At 45.7% G+C, this 18,487-nt stretch overlaps 1 non-coding gene across 1 annotated transcript; it reads left to right on the top strand.

Annotated features, from left to right (window-relative positions):
• The first annotated feature begins 247 nt into the window (after window positions 1-247).
• On the top strand, window positions 248-329 carry TRNAL-UAG (transfer RNA leucine (anticodon UAG)). Its single transcript has one exon. It is a non-coding gene; the product is annotated as a tRNA-Leu (tRNA).
• Window positions 330-18,487: the final 18,158 nt, after the last annotated feature.

The following is an 18,487-nucleotide window of genomic DNA, read 5'->3' as shown; positions in this document are numbered from 1 at the left end:
CACCTAATTCAGTGATATCTAAAAATTAGCGGATGAGCCAACAGAGGAAAGATTAGTTTAATATCTGGATACAAGTCATATGTTTTGCAAAATGGTGCCCCAGAGTCATTGCACAAACAAATCCCTGATAATTATGTTGCTGTTGCATAATAACATTTGTCTTTTTGTCTAATTGGATATAAAATATTTTCTGCCACTTACATCAAAAGCAAACTTCTGATATAAATAACTTTGACTATCTATATGAGGTAGCGTGACCGAGCGGTCTAAGGTGCTGGATTTAGGCTCCAGTCTCTCTGGAGGAGTGGGTTCAAATCCCACCGCTGCCATTATTTATTTGGATCAAATTTTTACCAAAAATTAGGAAACGGTTGAGGAAGTAAAGGGGATTGAGAACTTAGGAGGCAGCGATCATGCTATCTTATCATTTTGTACTACAAAAGGAGGAAAACCTGCGAAAACTGAGATTTTAAGATTGGACTGTAGAAATGCAGTTTTTAATGGACTCAGTAAAAAGGAAGGAAAGGTAGGATGTTCTAAAGAAAAGAAATGTCCAGGAAGGATGAAAATTTTGTTAAATTAAATTCTTACTGCACAATCAGTAACAATCCTGAAAAAAAGGAAGAATGGAAAGCATTTATGGAGACCAGGATGGCTGAATACTGAACTTAAAAACTTGATAAAAAGGAACAAAAAAATAAATATCAGTTGGAAAGAAGGGTTCAAATCTAAAGATTAGTGTTGAGCCACCCCCGTAGTGTTCGAGTTCGGTTCGGTTCGTTGAAATCCCGTGTGTTCGTCGAACTGTTCGTCGAACACCTTCGAACACCGTTAAAACCAATGGCAGGCAAACAAAAACACATAGAAACACATAGAAAACACCTTCAAAGGTGTCCAAAAGCTGACAAATTGCTCAGAAGACACAACTAACACTTGGAAAAGTGACAAGTACATATAGTCATGCGAAAAGAAAAGAGGTGGAGGAGTAAAAGGAGTGGGAGACACAGATATAGGCATGTCATGCCCTTCTAAAATCCAAAAAGTGAGAAGCCGACACGGCCAGTCCGTTCCTGCCCGTGCCACCTCTGTGTCGCGGGGTTTGTGCCAGAGCCGCGGTGGACCCTGACGGCCAGCCCCCCTATCCCAATACTGGAGCCTGTCCGCCGGTGGGTCGAGGCCCCCCACGGTGGGGGGGGGGAGTAACATCTGCAGAAGAAAGACCATCTTCCAGCCAAACTAAGATGTCGACTTTTTTTTTGTGGACAATGTGATACGATCCCATTCTTACGGACACGCCCATCACTACAAATTCTAGATGAGGCACAAAAACAGCAGGTGCTTCAACGCATATCAAGTGCTCCTTCAAGTGGGCTCTCCATCACCTCAATTGCAACATCACAAATACTCCAGTCCTCAGAGGTGTCACCCCAATCGCACTTGCTTCCTCACAGCTCCCAAGTCTCCAGCTGCCCGTCTGAGTATGGGGTAACACAGATGGTTGAGTCTGCACAGCTGTTTACTCATACTATAGCCTGGGAAACGGAGGTCTGCTCCAGAGCTTCTGTTAATCCAGATGAGGAAATGATCTGATCTGATGCCTAGAATCTTTATAAGTCGGATCCAGGACCAGATGAAGAAGGTTCTGAGCATAATGTAGACCCTTGTTCCCAAACTGTAACTCCTGTTGGTGGAGACAATGATGAAGACGATGATGAGACTCAAATACCTGATTGGAGCGACAACTTGACTTTTCGGTCAGGGCAGGAAGAGGTTGGCTCTGAGGACGACGGGTGTGATAACCCACAAGGTGTTGATGACGAGGTTGGAGATCCCACTTACTGTCAACCCACAGTCAGCCAGTCGATGAGGTCAGCAGAGGAGGTGGAGGAGGATGTGACTAGCCCTGGGGATGGGGATGACTCGGTACCCGGGCATTTGCCTGGCCTTGGGGATGTCGCGGTGGTCGGCTCCCTGGCCCGTACCCTGGGGTTTCTCTTTAAAAGGGTGGATAATTGTTAATTTTATAAGAGTTCATGACGCCACCTGTGGTATCTGGTGACAAGCACCAGCACTGCAGCAGTCCACTGAGGCCGGTGATAAGGCAGCTCGATGGTATAGCTCCCCACAGGTGGAGCTAGGTCTCAGGGCAGCGTATGCAGGGGGAATGCAGGACAGGCGAGACCCAGCTGGGTCAGAGCAAGAACGGGAACGGACACGGTAGTCACTTCAGTACCTTTTACTGGTGGAAATTCAGGCACATCCCGGAGCACTGTAGGGTGAAGGGTGCATAACAGGATCCTCCCCAATGAGCGGGTGTAGGGCCTCCTGTTTCTTGCCTCTGCGTAGTAAGTTTCTGACCTGCCTGGAGCTAGGCCTAACTTTGTCTCTGTCCTGCGCTGGCTGACCTTGTGATAGGGCCTTCTCTTGGAGTTCACGCTCCCAGTATGCGGGGCCTAAGCGTCTCCTGGCTCTGTTACATATCAGCACCTTAGCGATCCTGGGACTTGTAGTTCTCCAGGGATTCCGGTTATGCCTTACTGGGTCATAGAGATACCGGTAAGCTCGGATCCTGTGTCCGGTAAATGCTTCGGGGTGAGCTGGTTAAGCTCCTCTGCCCCATATGTACTAACTCGCCACTCGCCTTCGGCCTACTCGGGCCCTCACTAGGCTATACACACTAACGGCAGCTTGCCGCGCTTCACTGATCTTACGGCACCGGCACACCTTAAGCTCTATCTGGGCTCCCTGAATCTAGCAAGCAGGAGCCTCGTGCTCCAGCTGTTTCTCGGCAGTGCCTTTGGATTAGGTGCCTCCTTCTCGGTATCCAAGTTCCACCAATGTCTGCTGGTCCTTGGTAGTGCTTTCTGGCACAGGTACCTCCTGCTTAGTAACCAAGTTCCAGTACCGTCAGCTCGTCTTCGGCAGTTCCATTGGCTCTTGTACCTTCTGCTACCCATCCGGGTTCCAGTACCGTCAGCTGGTCCTCGGTAGTTCCATTTGCTGTTGTACCTTCTACTACCCATCCGGGTTCCAGTACCGTCAGCTGGTTTTTGGCAGTGACTTTGGCATGGGTACTCCATCCTGCCCAGCCTGGTTCCAGCACGCCAGCTGTTTCCGGGTAGTGTCAACGTCACTTTGCCTCCAATGCGTTGTCCTGTCGTGTTGCGGTCGGGTTAGCCGACTCTATGGTGCCTGCAGTTTAGGAGACTCCTATGTGGGCTGCGGGATCTGGCAATGAAGGCTGGTTCCATAGTGCCAATAGGACAAGCACCCTCTGTAGGACTGTGGGTTTTGGAAACTGCGGCCGGCTCGCGGCCTTGAACTTTTTTTTACATGGGTACCTTCTGCTACCCATCCGGGTTCCAGTACCGTCAGCTGGTTCTCGGCAGTGCCTTTGGCTTAGGTGCCTCCTTCTCTGTATCCAAGTTCCACCAACGTCTGCTGTTCCTTGGTAGTGCTTTCTGGCACAGGTACCTCCTGCTTAGTAACCGAGTTCCAGTACCGTCAGCTGGTCTTCGGCAGTTCCATTGGCTCTTGTACCTTCTACTACCCATCCAGGTTCCATTACCGTCAGCTGGTTATCGGCAGTGCCTTTGGATTAGGTGCCTCCTTCTCGGTATCCAAGTTCCACCAACGTCTGCTGGTCCTTGGTAGTGCTTTCTGGCACAGGTACCTCCTGCTTAGTAACCGAGTTCCAGTACCGTCAGCTGGTCTTCGGCAGTTCCATTGGCTCTTGTACCTTCTGCTACCCATCCGGGTTCCAGTACCGTCAGCTGGTCCTCGGTAGTTCCTCAGCTTTCTTGTACCTTCTGCTACATTTCCAAGTTCAAGCTTTTTGAAATGGTTCTTGGTAATCACTCTAGATCTCCCTGACGAGGACCCTGAAGACGAGGACCCTGAAGACCAAGCCTAAGAAGACGAGGACCCCGAAGACGACGACCCTGAAGACGAGGACCCTTAAGACCACCCCGAAGAAGACGAGGACCCTGAAGACCACCCCGAAGAAGACGAGGACCCTGAAGACCACCCCGAAGAAGACGAGGACCCCGAAGACGAGGACCCAGAAGACCAACCCGAAGAAGACGAGGACCCCAAAGACGAGGACCCCCGAAGACGATGACACTGAAGACCACCCCGAAGAAGACCAAGAAGATGACCCTGAAGAAGTTGACCAAGAGGACAAAGAAGAGAAGACAAGCACCAAGATACAGAAGAACAAGAGACAGAAAACCAAGAAGAAGAAATACAAGAAGCTGCAGAACAAAAAGCGGAAGAACATTAAGCATAAGACTAAAAATCAGAGCAAAAGATAATATCTAAATTATAAGCAGAAGATGACTAAGCAGTGTATGGTGGTGAGTCCGTTCCGCCTCGTGGTGCCCCTGGAAAAGACCTGCTGCTGCAGGCCAAACTGAACGCGGACAAATCCTGTTGTAAATCTTTTGTGACGGGCAGAACGAATGGTGTAATGTCCAACCTTTTATAGATAACAACTACAGAAATGCCTGCCACAAATAAGAATATGATGAAAAAGAAGAATATGAAGAAGATGAAGAAGTAGAATATGAAGAATGTAAAAAAAAAGAATAATACGAAGAAGGTGAAGAAGAAGAAGATGAAGAAGGTGAAGAAGTAGTGGATTAAAAAGATGCTGAGGATGATGAAGGAGAAAGTGTGGGAGAAGTAAAAAAGAAGGTGAAGAGCATGGAAGTAGTGAAACATAAATATCTGACAAAATATAAAAATACTTAACATAGTCAATATTTCCGTAACTCAGAACGTCTTAAAAAAAATAATAATTCCTGCTATTCCATTTGATTGGGCTAAACCTCTATGCCTTTATTGTCTCCCCCACCTCCCCCAATACATTCTACATTATTCTTAGTTGTTTTTCTTCATGTAGAATTAACCTACAAGGAAAGAAAGGGTTTATTTTCATTCCAATATTTCTGTCCCATTGACTTGCATTGGTTTCCGGTATCGGAATCGGCGATATCCAATACTTTTTGGGTATAGGTCCGATCCAATCCGATCCGATATTTCCCGATATCGGAAGGTATCGCTCAACACTAATCCTTATACAAGGATTTATTGAAGGGCAAGTCTCATGCCAGCAGCCGCGGTAATTCCAGCTCCAGTAGCGTCCACTAAAGCTGCTGCAGTTAAAAAGCTTTTATAAGGATCGAGCTTGGCGGTCCACCGCAAGGCGTCCTATGGCCAGTCCCAGCCCCTGTGCCTTGGGTTGCCTCCCCGATGCTCTTCACTGAGTGTCCCGGGGGCCCGAAGCATTTCCTTTGAAAAAATTAAGTGTCCAAACTACAGGTGGTGTAGCTTGCTTAACAGCTGGGTTAATCCGCTGACTAGCAGACACTGCTACTAGGCACAAAGTATTTCCTGGGCTAGATGCAGTTAAAAATGTGTAATTATATACTCTCGTTGAATGCTGAGAAACCATTCCATAGAGTCTCCTGGCACGCCATATATTATTCTCTTAAAAAGCTTGGGGAGGGGGTCTAGGGGACCCTTTTATAGGCAAAATCATGGCCCTGTATCGCAATACGTCACCTAGGCTGAAGATAAATGGAACATTTTCATCACCTTTCATAATCACCAATATGACAAGGCAGGGATGTCCTCTGTCCCCTCTCTTATACATCCTAGTGACGGAGCTCCTGCTCTCATCAATACGCCATAACCCCAATATTAGGTGGATTGAGGTGGGAGGCACCGAGTACAAGTGCTCTGCATTTGATGATAATGTCCTAGTATATATCACTCAATCACATATATCCATCCCTGCTGGATGAGATATATGTGATAGATCACTTTGTTACGTTGTCAAATTTTAAAATCAATGCAGCGAAGTCTGGGGGCCTCGCTGTCTCCCTCCCCAAATCCATACAGGATTCCATCCAGTCCAACTTTCCCTTTGCCTGGCCCTCACAGAGTATCAAATACTTAGTAATTCATATTCATAGAGACCTCTCCCATCTATGTTATCTTAATTTTGGGCTCTTTATTGAACAACTCCATACAGACCACGGTTGGCAAGTTAGAACTGTAAGATTCACTACGTGAACCACTGGTGTTTTGTGGAAAATCACATGTACACTGTGTTCCAAATTATTATGCAAAAAGTGTTTAGAACTGATAAGGTAAGAATTTTTTTGTTTGTCAGTTAAACTCATTGATGGTGATGTGTGTCAGGGCTCTTTATATCACTGTAAGCAATTGCAGACACCTGTGCTAATTAGTTTGGCAGATGTGTCCAATGAAAGGCAAGACTACTTAAGGAGGCTGTCCCACATTATTAAGAAGCCTACATTTTCTGCTAAAATGGGAAAGAAAAAGGATGTGTCGGCTGCTCAGAAGCAACAAATTGTGGAGTGTTTAGGTCAAGTCATGACTACAATCATCATTGCCAAGACACTTCATCCTGATCATCGCACAATCAAGAAGTATGTAGCTGAATCACAGTACACACGTGTGTGTGCTGATAAGGGAGAATTGAGGACTCTTTCCTACAGGCAATTACGTCAGGTTAAAAGAGCAGTGGCAAAAAAGTCTTGTCATAGCAGCAGATAAGTTTTGGAAGCTGCTGGTGCCTCCAACGCCCCCCGAACAACAAGATGCAGGGTCCTTCAGAGGTTTGCAGCTGTGCGTAAGCCATCCTGTCGACCTCCTCTATCCACTGTACACAAGCAGAAACGGCTCCAGTGGGCCAAACAATACATGAAGACTGACTTCAAAACTGTTTTGTTCATCGATGAGTGCCATGCTACGCTCGATGGTCCAGATGGATGGAGTGGAGGATGGCTGGTTGACGGACATCCCATGCAAACACGACAACGGCGCCAACAAGGAGAAAGTGGAGTAATGTTTTGGACTGGAATCATGGGGAGAGAGATTGTCGGCCCCTTTAGGATCCCTGAAGGGGTAAAGATGAACTCCATAATGTATGTGGAGTTTCTCAAACAGCACTTCCTGCCATGGTTCAAGAAGAAGAACCGTGTATTCCGCAGAAAAATCATTTTCATGCATGATAATGCACCATCTTATGCTGCACATAACACATCTGCATCTCAGGCTGATATGGGCATAAAAGGGGACAAACTTATGGTGTGACCCCCATGCTCCCCAGACCTCAACCCCATTGAGAACCTCTGGAGCATCAACAAAAGGAGTGTCTATGATGGCAGGAGGCAGTTCACATCTAAGCAACAGCTTTGGGAGGGTATTCTGTCCTCATGCAAAACAATTGAAGCAGAAACCATCCAAAACCTGACAAATTCAATGGACGAGAGAGTTCAGGGGACCTATCTGCAAATGTAACATCACCTAGAATAAAGTTTTGAGTTGAAAACTGTTTGATTTCAGTTTCTAATAACCTGCTAATGCTTATAATTTCAAAAATGACCATTTTTTGGATCTTTATTAAAATGAAAAGGTTGATCGAAGAGTGTGGTGGATCTAAGAGTGTGGCAACCCAGTAGTCAGGATTATTTCGAATTCTGACAATCTGAGGGTCATGTTGCAGTTAGTGCAGCAAGAAGGCACTCATGTGTCTTGCGCATCTAGGAGCCCCAAAATTATTTTCCGGGCTAGATGCAGCTAAAAATTATTATTAATTTGAAAGCTGGTGGAGCTTATTATAGATGGCCTATTAGAATCAGTACTGCAAACTGCTACAATGCCCAAATTATTTTCCAGCCAAGACACAGATAAACATGATTAGTAATTTTAAATCTGGTGGAGTTTAGTATAGATGACCTAATAGAATCAGTACTGCACACTGCTACAAGGCCCAAATAATTTTCCAGCCAAGATACAGATAAACATGATTAGTAATTTGAAAGATTAAAACGGTTGGTGAGGTGATTTTAACAAATCATCAAGCTTTTACACTCCACAGGATGACACAGGGCTAGAAAAGTCATTTCGGATCCATGATTTGGTCATCTTTATGAATGTGAGTCTGTCTACATTATCAATGGAGAGCCGCGTGCGCATATCTGTCAGCACACCACCAGCAGCACTGTACACAGGTTCAGACAGAACGCTGGCTGCGGGGCATGACAAGAACTCCAAGGCGTAAGTGGCCAGCTCTGGCCATTTATCCAGATTGGAAGTTCAAAAAGAGCAAGGGTCCAGTGACACAGTCATGGCTTCAATGTTTACTTGGATACACTCCTGTACCATCGTCTCTAGGCGTTGACTATGTGTCAGACTTCTTGTCTCCTGTGGCCTTGCAAAGGATGGGCTTAAAAAGAGTTGTAATGATTCCGCAAAATTGATGTTACCAGCAGATACTGTGTTTCTATTACGGTTTTGAGTGCTGAACACGCGACGGTCCCACGGTTGGCAAGTTGGAACTGTGAGACTCACTACATGCACCACTGGTGTTTTGTGGAAAAGCACATGTTAGATTCTGCAACAGTCTCTGCTGATACTCCTGCATGCGTGCATCCCTTTCAATGGGAGGAATAATTTCTTCAAATTTACTTTTGTACCGGGGATTGTGGCAACCCAGTAGTCAGGATTATTTCTAATTCTCACAATTCGAGGGTCATGTTGCAGGTAGTGCAGCAAGAAGGCACTCATGTGTCTTGCGCATCCAGGAGCACCACGTCCCTCTTGTGTTGGTGGCGAGGTAACAATCATGCTTCCTTCCTCTGCCCTCTCCCCCCATCCTTGCACAACAGAAATGTGATCAATGTCTCCCTCTTCTGATGAATCTTCCATCAGTTCGTCCTCCACTTCTTCCTGGGCTCCTGCACATTCCTCACTAGTTTGGCTGCTACCATGTGCCCTATTAAAACCATCTCCCCCACCCTCACATGCCTGCTGCCTTGGTGCTGCCGACCATATGGACCTTGCAGATGTTAGCCCTTCCGCATACAACTCCTCCTCCTCTACTTCCTCCACCTCCTCTTGTGCCACCACCTGACTCCGAATACTGTTTAACATGTGCTCCAGCATGTAAATCACCGGAATAGTAATGCTGATAATGGCATCGTCAGCACTAAACATCTTCGTCGCCCTTTCAAAATTGTGCAGAAGGGTGCATAGGTCCCTGATCTGAGACCACTCCTCCAGCGTGATTTGCCCCACCTCTGGATCTCGTTGGCCTAGGCTATACATCAGAACGTATTGCACCAGGGCTTGTCGGTGCTGCCACAGTCGCTGCAATATGTGCAGAGTTGAATTCCAGCGGGTAGACACATCGCATTTTAGCCGCTGAAGTGGCAGGCCCAACGACTTCTGTAGAGATGTAAGTCGCTGAGCTGCGGGATGCGAACAGCGGTAGTTAGGACACAGCGACTGTGCCCTCTGCAGAAGGCCATCTAGTCTGAGAAAGTGGGCTAAAAATTGCTGGACAACCAGGTTCAACACGTGAGCCATACAAGGCACGTGTGTGACATTGCCCCGGCGAAGGGCCGCACCCAGGTTTGCAGCATTGTTGCACAAGGCCTTTCCTGGTTTCAAGTCCAGTGGAGACAACCATTCATGAAACTGGTTCTCCAGAGATGACCACAACTCCTCAGCAGTGTGACTCACATTTTCCAGACATTTCAAATTAAAAACCGCCTGATGACATTGAGCCCTGCTGCCAGCATAGTAAGGAGGTGTGCAGGATCCCTTCTGCGCAGTTAGAATGCTTGTGGCATGACCAGACAGGCTTTGGGTGCAGGTGTAGGACCGAGAGGAGGTTGAGGAGGCAGAAGCAGTGGAGGAACTTTGAGATAAAGAGGATTGACGTACAACTCGTGGGGACGGCAAGACTTGGACAGCAGCCCCTTGTCCTGCTGTCACCATAGTTACCTTGTGCCCAGTCAGCGACATGTAACGCCCCTGTCCATGCCTACTCATCCAGGTGTCTGTGGTGAAATGCACCCTGTCACATACAGAGTTTCTCATAGAAGCAGTGATGTTGTGTGCGACATGCTGGTGGAGCGCAGGCACACCTTTCTTTGAGAAGTAGTGCCGACTGGGCATCTGGTACTGGGTCACTGCAACGGACATAAAGTCTCAAAAATCCACTGTGTCCACCAGGTGGAAAAGCAGCATTTCTGTAGCCAAGAGCTTGCAGATGGTGAAATTCAACCTCTTAGCTTTCTTATGGCTAGGAGGAAATGGTCTTTTACTTGTCCACATCTGAGGTACCGAGGGCTGGCTGTAGTGCTTAGACGGGGTTGATAAGGGTGTCCCCAGCAAACTGTCGATCTTTGAGGAATATGCAGGCGGACATGTTAGGCTGCCTTGATCCAAAGGTGGTGCTATCGATGTCGGACAAGGCTGAACACCATCTGGTGTTTCCACCTCCAAAGAAAATGATGACCTGCCAATCACGCTGGCTTTTGCATGTGAAGAGGTGGCAGGTCTGCGTCCCAAAACAGGTGTGACTGCTGTCACCCAGTCACAGAGGATGAAGAGGCCACGGATGCACAAGATGTGGCAGACGGTGGTTGGCCCAGCTGGCTAGGCCGCATTGTAGCACAGTGAGCTTCCCACTGCAACTTCTGCTTCATATCCATGTGACGGTTCATGCATGAAGTGCTCAAACCATGGATTTTTTGGCCTCTACTTAGCTTTTGGTGACAAATATTATAGGCTATGCCCAGGCTATGCAAGGCTTAGCACCCATGCAACCTGAAGAGCCACCACGACTTGTGGTCAGAGGCAGAGTTGTGTTTGAGGATGCAGTTGTTGACATGCTTCCAGTACTACGTCTTTGTGCAGGAAGGCGCAACCTGACCTCGTCGTCACTAGAACCTTCTGCGTCTGGTCCTGGATCCGACTCATAAAGATTCTGGGCATCAGTGCTGATCATTCCCTCGTCTGGATTCACAGAAGCTCTGGATCCAACCTCTGATTCCCAGGCTATAGTATGAGTAAACAGCACTGCAGACTAGTGTTGAGCCACCCCTGTAGTGTTCGGGTTCGGTTCGGTTCGTCGAACACCGGGATGTTCGAGGAACTGTTCGTCGAACTGTTCGTCGAACACCTTAGAACACCGTCGAACACCGTTAAAACCAATGGCAGGCAAACAAAAACACATAGAAACACATAGAAAACACCTTCAACGGTGTCCAAAAGCTGACAAACTGCTCAGAAGACGCTTTCTTTAAAAAAGCCGGCCGGCAATTCAGCAGCGGCATACACCGGTACCCGACAATTTAGACAAGAAGGAATAGAGCCTCACACATAGATTAGATAGATAGAAACATGTCAGTCACATATATATGAAGTACAGTGACAATGTTGCTTACTGTACTTGTCATTTAGTGTAAAGGATTTATTAAAAAAAATAATAGTGTTTTCATGCACTGTCTCTTTAAGAAAGCCGGCCGGCAATTCAGCATCTGTACCCGACAATTTATAACAGACAGAATAGAGAATCACACATAGATTAGATAGATAGAAACATGTCAGTCACATATATATGAAGTACAGTGATAGTGTTGGTTACTGTACTTGTCATTTAGTATTAAAATAAAGGATTTATTATTAAAAAAAATTGGCATGGGGTTCCCCTTAATTTTAGGCTCTAGCGGAGGTTAAGCAGACGGCTGGGGCAGATGTTTGAAGCCTGGGAAGGGGGTAATACCCACGGAGCTTCCCAGGCTACTAATATCAGCCCCCAGCTGAATACATAGCCTTTACTAGCTATTAAAATGGGGGACCCCCCAAAAAAAATGACGTGGGGTCCCCCCTAATTTAATAGCTAGCAAAGGCTAGGCAGACAGCTGGGGGCTGATATTAATAGCCCAGGAAGGGTGCCATGAATATTGGCCTCGCTCTTCCACGCTGCCCTGTAGCGGTGGCAGGGGGTAATAGGGCTGGGGTTGATGTCAGCTTATAATGCCAGCTGACATCAAGCCCAGGTTAGTAATGGAGAGGCGTCTATAAGACACCCCCATTACTAACCCCATAGTCAAAGTTAAAAGAAAACACAAACACCCAGAATAAAGTCCTTTAATTGAAATAAAGACACAATCCTTTATTGTTCTAAATTAAACCATACTTATCATCACGCCCATTCCAGCTGAAGCCAACGATCTCCTGCAATAAAAGAAAAATAATAAAGCAACATCATCCTTACCTTTCCATGGTTCCCACGACAGCTTCAGCTCTGCTACATCGAGATGACAGGCTGGACCGCAGCAGAAAGCTGCCATCCAGCCTGTCATCCCGCGGACACTGAGAAGCGCAGGCATGCTTGCGCTCTGCAGTGTCTGGCTGTGACGGCATAAAGATGAGACGAGTTCATGTCCAATGAACTCGGCGCACCTCATGCACGTCACTGACAGCGTGGGAAAATTCTCATGCCCTCACAGATAGACACTGTGGAGCGCAAGCAAGCCTGCGCTTCTCAGTGTCTGCGGGATGACAGGCTGGATGGCAGCGTTCTGCTGCGTTCCAGCCTGTCATCTCGATGTAGCAGAGCTGAAGCTGTCATGGGAACCATGGAAAGGTAAGGATGATGTTGCTTTATTATTTTTCTTTTATTTCAGGAGATCGTTGGCTTCAGCTGGAATGGGCGTAACGGTAAGTATGGTTTAATTTAGAACAATAAAGAATTGTGTGTTTATTTCAATTAAAGGACTTTTTTCTGGGTGTTGTGTTTTTTTTAAATACTTTAGTAGAAATTCATGGTGGTCATGTCTAATATTGGCGTGACCCCATGAATTTTGGGCTTAGGGCCAGCTGATAATGCCAAGCTGGCCCTAACCCCTTTATTACCCAGTGAGCCACTGCATCAGGGCCCTGGATGAGTTGGGTACAGCGCCAGAAGATGGCGTTTCTATGAACGCGAAATTTTCCGGGGTGGCTGCGGACTGCAATTTGCAGCGGGGGTGGCCCAGAAAGCTTGGGCCTCCCTGCGCTGCGGATTCCAGCCCCCAGCTGCATAGTTGTACCTGGCTGGACACAAAAACAGGGCGAAGCCCCACGTCAATTTTCTTTAAATTATTTCATGAAATAATTAAGAAAAAAAGGGCTTCCCTATATTGTTGTGTCCGGCCAGGTACAAATAGGCAGCTGGTGGTTGGGGGCAGCCCGTTCCTCCCTGCTACACCTGACTGGACACAAATATAGTGCGAAGCCCCACGTCAATTTTTTTTTAATTATTTTATGAATTTCCTGAAATAATTTAAAAAAATTGAAGTGGGGCTTCGCACTATATTTGTGTCCAGCCAGGTACAGCAGGCAGGAACGGGCTGCCCCCAACCATCAGCTGCCTATTTGTACCTGGCCGGACACAACAATATAGAGAAGGCCTTTTTTTCTTAATTATTTCATGAATTTCATGAAATAATTTAAAAAAAATGAAGTGGGGCTTCGCACTATATTTGTGTCCAGCCAGGTACAGCAGGAAGGAATGGGCTGCCCCCAACCACCAGCTGCCTATTTGTACCTGGCCGGACACAACATTATAGGGAAGGCCTTTTTTTCTTAATTATTTCATGAATTTCATGAAATAATTAAAAAAAAAATACGTGGGGCTTCGCCCTATTTTTGTGTCCAGCCAGGTACAACTAGGCAGCTGGGGGCTGGAATCTGCAGCGCAGGGAGGCCCAAGCTTTCTGGGCCCCCCCCCGCTGCAAATTGCAGTACGCAGCCACCCCGGAAAATGGCGCGTTCATAGAAACGCCATCTTCTGGCGCTGTACCCAACTCATCCAGGGCCCTGGTGCGGTGGCTCACTGGGTAATAAAGGGGTTAGGGCCAGCTTGGTATTATCAGCTGGCCCCAAGCCCAAAATTCATGGGGTCACGCCAGTATTAGACATGACCGCCATGAATTTCTAGTAAAGTATTTTAAAAAAACACAACACCCAGAATAAAGTCCTTTAATTGAAATAAACACACAATTCTTTATTGTTCTAAATTAAACTCTACTTACCGTCACGCCCATTCCAGCTGAAGCCAATGATCTCCTGCAATAAAAGAAAAATAATAAAGCAACCTCATCCTTACCTTTCCATGGTTCCCACGACAGCTTCAGCTCTGCTACATCGAGATGACAGGCTGGACCGCAGCAGAACGCTGCCATCCAGCCTGTCATGCCGCAGACACTGAGAAGAGCAGGCATGCTTGCGCTCCTCAGTGTCTCGCTGTGACGGCATAAAGATGAGCCGAGGTCATGTCCAATGAACTCGGCTCACCTCATGCACGTCACTGACAGCGTGGGAAAATTCTCACGCTGAAGTGCTGAGTGCAGGAGAATTCTCCCACGCTGTCAGTGACGTGCATGAGGTGAGCTCATGTCCAATGAACTCAGCTCACCTCATGCACCTCACTGACAGCGTGGGAAAATTCTCCTGCACTCAGCGCTTCAGCGTGAGAATTCTCCCACGCTGTCAGTGACGTGCATGAGGTGAGCCGAGTTCATTGGACATGACCTCGGCTCATCTTTATGCCGTCACAGAGAGACAATGTGGAGCGCAAGCAAGCCTGCTCTTCTCAGTGTCTGCGGGATGACAGGCTGGATGGCAGCGTTCTGCTGCGGTCCAGCCTGTCATCTCGATGTAGCAGAGCTGAAGTTGTCGTGGGAACCATGGAAAGGTAAGGATGAGGTTGCTTTATTATTTTATTTTTATTACAGGAGATCGTTGGCTTCAGCTGGAATGGGCGTGACGGTAAGTATGGTTTAATTTAGAACAATAAAGAATTGTGTCTTTATTTCAATTAAAGGACTTTATTCTGGGTGTTTGTGTTTTTTTTAACTTTCACTATGGGGTTAGTAATGGGGGTGTCTTATAGACGCCTCTCCATTACTAACCTGGGCTTGATGTCAGCTGGCATTATAAGCTGACATCAACCCCAGCCCTATTACCCCCTGCCACCGCACCAGGGCAGCGTGGAAGAGCGAGGCTAAGTGCCAGAATTGGCGCATCCTATGAATGCGCCATTTCTGGGGCGGCTGACGGCTGGTGTTTCTAGCCTGGGAGGGGGCCAATATTCATGGCTCCCTTCCTGGGCTATTAATATCAGCCCCCAGCTGTCTGCCTAGCCTTTGCTAGCTATTAAATTAGGGGGGACCCCACGTAATTTTTTTGGGGGGTCCCCCATTTTAATAGCTAGTAAAGGCTATGTATTCAGCTGGGGGCTGATATTAGTAGCCTGGGAAGCTCCGTGGGTATTACCCCCTTCCCAGGCTTCAAACATCTGCCCCAGCTGTCTGTTTAACCTCCGCTAGAGCCTAAAATTAAGGGGAACCCCACGCCAATTTTTTTAATAATAAATCCTTTATTTTAATACTAAATGACAAGTACAGTAACCAAAACTATCACTGTACTTCATATATATGTGACTGACATGTTTCTATCTATCTAATCTATGTGTGAAGCTCTATTCTGTCTGTTATAAATTGTCGGGTACAGATGCTGAATTGCCGGCCGGCTTTCTTAAAGAGACGGTGCATGAAAACACTATTATTTTTTTTAATAAATCCTTTACACTAAATGACAAGTACAGTAAGCAACACTGTCACTGTACTTCATATATATGTGACTGACATGTTTCTATCTATCTAATCTATGTGTGATTCTCTATTCCTTCTATTCTAAATTGTCGGGTACCGCTGCTGAATTGCCGGCCGGCTTTTTTAAAGAGACGGTGCATGAAAACACTATTATTTTTTTTGATAAATCCTTTACGCTAAATGACAAGTACAGTAATCAACACTGTCACTGTACTTCTTATATATGTGACTGACATGTTTCTATCTATCTAATCTATGTGTGAAGCTCTATTCCTTCGGTTCTAAATTGTCGGGTACCGGTGTATGCCGCTGCTGAATTGCCGGCTTTTCATGTTTCACTGTTGGCACTGTTCCCATCGATTTGGGCAATCACTGTAATGCCACAACCACCATGGCTGTGGCATTACAGTGAGTGGCAGACAATCCCTGCATGATTGGTGCTCTAAATAGCGCCAGACATGCAGGACACGCTTTTGGTGCACGAACAGTTATCGAACATAACCTCGAACAGCCGAATTTTTTGCAAATCGTTCGGGTTCGTCGAACAACTCGAACACCGCCCAAAACAGCTCGAATTTGAGATTGGCGAACAGTTCTAGTCGAACAACGCTCATCTCTACTGCAGACTCAATCATCTGTTCTACCCCATACTCAGACGGGCAGCTGGGGACTTGGGAGCTGTGAGGAAGCAAGTGCGATTGGGGTGACACCTCTGAGGACTGGAGTATTTGTGCTGTTGAAGTTGAGGTGGAGGAGAGCCCACTTAAAGGAGCACTTGATATCCATTGAAGCACCTGCTGTTTTGTGCCTCATCTGGAATTTGTAGCTATTGGCGTGGCCGTAAGAAAAGGATCTTTTCACATTGTCCGCTAAAAGAAGTAGACATCTTTGTTTGGCTGGAAGATGGTCTTTCTTCTGCAGATGTTACTGTTGCTTTAACACCTGCCCCAAGGACACAAACTTTTTTCCCTTCCCAACACGCCTATTCCCCCTGGAGTTGTTTGCACAAAAAACAATGGATGGGAACCGAGTGCCCAATCTGTCGTGTTAGCCAAAAAGTATTGGCTGGGTTAGATGCAGATAAAAATTATATTGAATTTTTCAACCTGGTGGAGGTTAGTATAGATGGATTAATAGAACAAGTCCCACACACTGCTACAAGCCGAAATATTTTTTCAGAGCTAGATGCAGATAAAAATTATATTGAATTTGCAACCTGGTGGAGATTAGTATAGATGGACTAATAGAACAAGTCCCACACACTGCTACAAGCCGAAATATTTTTTCAGAGGTAGATGCAGAAAAAAATTATATTGAATTTGCAACCTGGTGGAGGTCAGTATAGATGGACTAATAGAACATGTCCGACACACTCCTACAAGCCGAAATATTTTTTCAGAGCTAGATGCAGAAAAAAATTAAATTGAATTTGCAACCTGGTGGAGGTTAGTATAGAAGGACTTATAGAACAAGTCCCACACACGGCAACAAGCCGAATCATTTTTTCAGAGCTAGATGCAGAAAAAAATTATATTGAATTTGCAACCTGGTGGAGGTTAGTATAGATGGACTAATAGAACAAGTCTCACACCCTGCTACAAGCCGAAATATTTTTTCAGAGCTAGATGCAGAAAAAAATTATATTGAATTTGTAACCTGGTGGAGGTTAGTATAGATGGACTAATAGAATAAGTCCCACACACTGCTACAAGCCGAAATATTTTTTCAGAGCTAGATGCAGAAAAAAATTATATTGAATTTGCAACCAGGTGGAGGTTAGTATAGATGGACTAATAGAACAAGTCCCACACACTGCTACAAGCCGAAATACATTTTCAGAGCTGGATGCAGATAAAAATTATTATGAATTTGCAACCTAGTGGAGGTTAGTATAGATGGACTAATAGAACACGTCCCACACACTGCTACAAGCCGAAATATTTTTTCAGAGCTAGATGCAGATAAAAATTATATTGAATTTGCAACCTGGTGGAGATTAGTATAGATGGACTAATAGAACAAGTCCCACACACTGCTACAAGCCGAAATATTTTTTCAGAGCTAGATGCAGAAAAAAATTATATTGAATTTGCAACCTGGTGGAGGTTAGTATAGATGGACTAATAGAACAAGTCCGACACACTCCTACAAGCCGAAATATTTTTTCAGAGCTAGATGCAGAAAAAAATTAAATTGAATTTGCAAACTGGTGGAGGTTAGTAGAGATGGACTAATAGAACAAGTCCCACACACTGCTACAAGCCAAAATATTTTTTCAGAGCTAGATGCAGAAAAAAATTATATTGAATTTGCAACCTGGTGGAGGTTAGTATAGAAGGACTAATAGAACAAGTCCCACACACTGCAACAAGCCGAAACATTTTTTCAGAGCTAGATGCAGAAAAAAATTATATTGAATTTGCAACCTGGTGGAGGTTAGTATAGATGGACTAACAGAACAAGTCCCACACACTGCTAAAAGCCAAAATATTTTTTCAGAGCTAGATGCAGCAAAAAATTATATTCAATTTGCAACCTGGTGGAGGTTAGTATAGATGGACTAATAGAACAAGTCTCACACCCTGCTACAAGCCGAAATATTTTTTCAGAGCCAGATGCAGAAAAAAATTATATTGAATTTGTAACCTGGTGGAGGTTAGTATAGATGGACTAATAGAATAAGTCCCACACACTGCTAAAAGCCGAAATATTTTTTCAGAGCTAGATGCAGAAAAAAATTATATTGAATTTGCAACCAGGTGGAGGTTAGTATAGATGGACTAATAGGACAAGTCCCACACACTGCTACAAGCCGAAATACATATTCAGAGCTGGATGCAGATAAAAATTATTTTGAATTTGCAACCTGGTGGAGGTTAGTATAGATGGACTAATAGAACACGTCCCACACACTGCTACAAACCGAAATATTTTTTCAGAGCCTAATGCAGAAAAAATTTATATTGAATTTGCAACCTGGTGGAGGTTAGTATAGATGGACT

This window comes from Phyllobates terribilis, unplaced genomic scaffold (genome assembly GCF_046119375.1).
Source record: "Phyllobates terribilis strain yellow unplaced genomic scaffold, ASM4611937v1 Scaffold_11__3_contigs__length_659146591, whole genome shotgun sequence".
In the NCBI taxonomy this organism is placed as follows: Eukaryota; Metazoa; Chordata; class Amphibia; order Anura; family Dendrobatidae; genus Phyllobates; species Phyllobates terribilis.
The sequence above is the reverse complement of the archived record's forward strand: the minus strand, read 5'-3'. Positions and strand labels throughout refer to the sequence as shown.